Genomic DNA, 5,610 nt, shown 5'->3' on the forward strand with positions numbered 1-5,610 from the left:
CGTAAACAGGAGGCTGCAATTAAGAGCTGCGGAAAGACGTTTCCTCTGTTTGGGTTTGTCGGGATATTTTTTCTTGGGGTTTTTTTCCTCCTCATTTTGCCATTTGCAAGAGCTCGTGTTGCAAGCTTCCTGTGCAAAAGCCTGCCTCCACCACCGGCACAGCAGAACTTCTGTTGATTTGTTTTTTTCTCCCCCTCCCGTTCTGAATCAGCGTGTTAGAAATGTGATTACAGCATCCATCACACTTAAGCACATAAATCTCATTAAGCACTGGAGTAGCCATACTCATGCAAGTCTCCTGAATCATGCAGCTCAAATTTCCAAAACAATTGAGGATATTAAATCATACCTCAGTACCAGAGCAAACTTATATCCTGATGAAGTCTCTCAGATGTCATGCTATGCTAAAGGGCTCTTACAGATAAAATGGTGCCTCTGGCTCAAAGCAGGGCGCACCAAAAGGAGTTGAAGGTTTCTGTAAGTGGCAGTAATGAAACCCTGCAGCTGCTGTGTGTCGAGGGTGCGCGGTCACTGTTGAACGTCACTCTATAAGGGCAAGGCTTTAAATTTCAGCTCACTTGGTGTAATTTTACGTCTTTACTTTGCAACCGATGCTTCCCTGAGAGTGGCAAGAAGACAGCGTCTTGGTGTCAGAAATAAGAGGTGAAGGAACGCGGTTTTAAAAAGTAACAATGTTGCCAGGACAGTTTTAGACCTGTTAAATATATTCTCCCATCATTTTATATCTGCAGAGCAAGCACAAAGTCTCCCGGGGAACTTGATTGACAAGGGCATTTTGGTAATGCTTCCAGCTCAGGAATGTAACTGTTCTGCAAGGGCTCTCACACCTGGGTCTGAGCAGCAGCCACAACGAGAGCCCCCCCGCTCCCTGCCAGAGCTCACTCTGTGAGCAGAGGACCTGTTTGGCTCCTGTACCATGACCTGATGCACCAGGCTGCAGTCCCTGGAGCATCCCCAGCGGGTATTTATTTGAGTGGGCTGCCTTTCAGCAGCGGCAGAAAGCTGCACTTTCTCGGAAGTGCAGCAGCCCTGTTTGGATAGGTCCCGGCTTTGACGTAAGGGAACGGTGGCTGGACCTTGATTGCAAACAGAGCTCCGGTGACCCTTCAGATAGGATGGCTCAGCTGCTCCTTGCAGCCTGGGAAGTGCTTGTTGGCACAAAGCTGAGCAGCCTCATGCTAAAATGTTTTATCTCCCCCCTGAGTTACAACTCACGTGTGCTGCTTTTCTCTGCTCCCTCGCAGTTGTGCAGGTAGCACCAGCAGCTGCAAGGGCATTTGAGGGCTCAATACACTCATTTCTGTTTCTCTCCACAGTGCTTTTGAAAAGCAGGAAAAAAAGAATAAGATTGGTATTCCCTTCGTCCCTTCCATGTTGCTTCACAACTGGACTTTCTTTCCAGCAATTATTCCCTCAGTCAAGAAGAGTGGAGTTTTACAGCTTTTTCCGGTATTCCGTCTCAAGACATGATTTTTTTTTTTCCCTTCCCAGTTTTCTCCTATAAAATGACATTTCTTGGGTGACTAGGGACTTCTGGAGACCTTTCTCAAATATAAATCTTGATTTATGACTTCAGTTAGTCCTGGTCACAGACTTAGTTGGACTACTGGGCCATGCCAGCTCCCATGTCACCACTGGGGCTGTGTTAAGGCTGCTGGAGACTACTCCATGGCTCATCAGGCTGCATTCCCATCATGGGACATGCCTCTGGATGCCCACCCGCTGCAGCTCAAGGATACATAAAGGAATAAGCATTCTCTAGCCTTTCTCCTCTGTGAGACAGTGTTAGCATGGCTTAAAAAAATTATTTGGAGACTTGTCCATAGACAGAAACAGGCAGTGCAAAACTGATACATGATCAATACTTTTTGCATTATAAATCTGATGGTTTAGAGACAGAAAACAGCAGGAAGAAACTTCCTGGAGGCGGTAAAGGGAGAGAAGGAGACATCTCTTCTCTTTGCTTTTCCTTTATGTAATATTTGAAGGAAAGTGAGCTTTATTGTCTGCTAGGCCAGGCCAAATAATTTCTAGATAGTTAATTTTGTTCTAATCTCCACCTTCTTCTCCTTCTGATACAAAGTTCTGGGAAGTCCAGATGTTTTGTGTGCACCAGTGACACTAAGAGAAATTATAAGTGCCATCTCCTACCTTCTTTCTCTCATCACCTCCCCTTGTCACAGGCACTCACCACTGAATTGCCATTGCCCTTGGGGCAGTTGTTAAGCCAGGCTACAACCACAGACTTTCCCTCAGGTTTCCTGTATGGAAATAACCCAGCAGTGTGAAGACCTGGTGTTTGTAGTGGGACACTTCTGTGTTGACTTGCAGCGCAGCAGCCCTTTGTCAGACTATTCTTTGGAGGAATAAAACCAGCCTAAATCACCACACTTCCCCAGCTCTCTGATGAGAACTGTCTGTGCAGGTTCTACCACCTACTAGAGTCCCAAGGGTGATATTTATGTTGCTTTCTATTGCTTGAGGCCTTCCCACTCTCCATCTGCCATTAGATGGCAGCAATTGAATGCGAATGAGGCTCTGCAACTCCTATTTATCCCGCGGCTTCTGCAGGGATTTCAAGCTTTTCACTTCTAGGTCAATGGTTCAAATCTGGCCCAGGTCAGGAGGGGCCAGAGATCTTTATAATCCGACAGCTGCTCAGTGTCCTCTGTGAGAGCAGTTTGTGCATTTCCGCTTCTGATCCTGTGGACGAGTGCCCTTCTCATCACTGGCACTAATTGGCACCAGTGATGACAAACCAACAAAGAGGCGGAAGATGCTCCAAAGAGACTGAATCCTCCTCCCTGAACTCCATATGATTGGACAAAGGGGAGCACTCATCCCTGTGCACAAGCCTGCCCTCAGTAATGATGCCAGAAGAATGTGCTGGCCCCATTCCTCCTCTAAGCGAGTAACTGCCCAAAATTATCTCATTCCGGACAGGAGGGTGACAGTTGGGGTCTTTCAGCAGATAAAATTAATTTGTTATTAATTTGAGACATGATATTCGGAGAGAGTAGTGATGGCGCAATGAAATCCTGTCAAACATGTTGTAATACCTATGTTATTTACGGCCTCTGTAACTGTGGGGACAAGCTCCATCCAGAACTGCCTTACAAGGTGACCTAATTTGGAAAAGAAAACAGATATAGAATTTTCTCACATTAGAGGATACCTCACTGTGACTTCTTCCCTTACAAACTTAAAGCCCTGTGAAGGACTGGAGCAACTGATACTCTCCAGAGAAACCCATGAGATAAGAAATGAGCCTAGCAAGCATGTGATCGTGATACAGTTCAAGCCTGTGAGTGTATCAGTCAGCTTGTTCTATAAAGATTTGAGAGGCATGTCACTACGTAAATCCCTCTGGGCAGCTGGGCTCCCCTCCAACGAACAGATTTCCCTTGCTGCTAATGAATCAGCCTCCTTTGCTAACTTACCTCCAAAGCTCGTTTACTTGGAAACCAAGGGAGCTTAGGGAACAGGGTTCTCTCCGAGCATAACAATGACCTATTTTAGATACTTCTCCTCATGAGGTCACGGAGAAGGGGCAGCAAAAGAGTGCTTCTATCCAAAAGGCATTTGCTGGAATCGGTCCTATACAATGCCAGCCATTTCCATTTTGAGACCTGACATTTCATGGTGCCAGTGCCACCACACAACAGAAAATGCCGGTGTGAGCCAGGGATGGGATCCAGCTGCCTCATTCCAAGGACACGCACCCCGGCCTGCTGCATACATGGTTATTATTCCCCCAAACAGCCCCCTTCCCATGGAAACTGGGAACCCAGAATGGAATTGCTTCACAGCACTCCCAGAGCAGGATGGCAGATGAGGCCAAGGGCATGTTTCACACATCTGGGTATGTTTACATCACTGGGCTCTCTCAAGTATCATGAGCAGTACAGTAAGGAGAACACAGAAATGCATTAGGGAATCTGTCCTTCCTCACCAAGCTCTGAGGTGCTACCCATGCTGAATTAGCAGCACAGCTTACAGGACTGCAGGAAAGAGGCACCTGGTAGCCCAATGGGGAATGCTTGGAAAGAGGAAATGTTTCATGTGCCGTCTTGCCTCTGAGATGTGGGCTACTGCCCAAGCTCAGGAAGAAGCCAAGCACTTTGGGATTTTCCCACAGTTAGTGTCCTGAAGCAAAATGGGAGGAACAAACAGATTATAATGTATTCATTTTGTATTTTATTTAACCCAAACCTCACCAAGTTGATTACACGGCTCAGATCCCAGACTGGAACTCTGTGGTATCAGCCCATCTATGCTTGCTATCCTGCAAGGCAAGAGAGAACAATTGTCCTGTGTGACTCCAAGGACACAACATGTCTTTAGATTAGCTCCTGGTTGAACCGGAGCATTTCTGTTAGAAATTCTGTTAGGATTTCTCTATGAGGATAAATTTGACCCATTTCAGCTTTCAGCCCCTGAATGCTGTTACGTCTGTATGACTACATAAGCTCATTTCCAAGCTGCCCTTTCCCTTCTTGCCATTCTCCTTGAGTCCCTCACATTAGGGCAAGCAGATCAGCTTCCACTCACTTGTGTGGCTCTCCCCAGAAGTTCCCCCAATTAACTAACAACTTTCCACAATGTGCAAAACAACAGGGCCCAGTATTGGCCAGTAGTGCTGAATCCAGAGAGAACCAAACTATCTGCACCAGCAGACGACTTTGTTTGTCAAACCAGCCACCATTTTAGCCCTGCTAGACCTTTAAAGACTGGCACACTGGCCCATGGATTTTCATAACTGAGTGCTGGTTGTTTGCCTATCAGTGTGTAACAGTGTCACCTCAGCCAATCAATAATAGATCTCTGCCTGTAACCCGTCAGCCTACCCCAATTAATTTAGAGAGACCCGTTTTTTCCTAAATAAATGTTCACTGGCGTCAATTACCCAGTTATTTTCATTCATGAGTCACCTCTGAGCTCTCCCATTATTTTGACTAATAAGACTGTCACAAACAGTGACACACAGCATGGCCTTTCTCCTGTTCTCCTGGAACATACCTGTGCTTTGCTGCCCCTGCAGGGTCCATTTCTCACCACCACCGACAGCTCAGGCTACTGAGTAAGAGCGAGAAAAAAAAAATAAAATCAGTGTTTTCATGGAATCACAGAATGGTTTGAGTTGGAAGGAATCATAAAGATCATCTATTTCCAACTCCCTTGCCATGGGCAGAGTTTTTTTTCTAGCTACCAAAAGGTAGTTACTCAGTCTGCTTCACCTCCCAAGTTTAATCATGGCAACACCAAATATGCTCTGTTCAGTTACTGCTATTTTTAGTATTAAAAAGGGAGTCATCTTCCTGACCCCTGAAAACTCAGTAAGACAACATGATGAATAATTATTCTTAGTCATCTCAGCATGTTTAATTTAGCATAACTGCACCTTTGCTAAGAAACAAGATGGCTGTAGTTATGCTGAGCACCGCAATTAGTTCCCTGTAGCTCGCACCAGAGCATGAGGTAAAAGCTGTACTCAGTATCTCTGTTTCCCAGTTTGTAGTGATCACTTCAAGATACCTTGAGGAACCATTCAAGAATACTTAAACTTCCAGTGCCCTGGTACAGAACACA

Source organism: Corvus brachyrhynchos, unplaced genomic scaffold (assembly GCF_000691975.1).
Source record: "Corvus brachyrhynchos isolate BGI_N302 unplaced genomic scaffold, ASM69197v1 scaffold4, whole genome shotgun sequence".
Lineage (NCBI taxonomy): Eukaryota > Metazoa > Chordata > Aves > Passeriformes > Corvidae > Corvus > Corvus brachyrhynchos.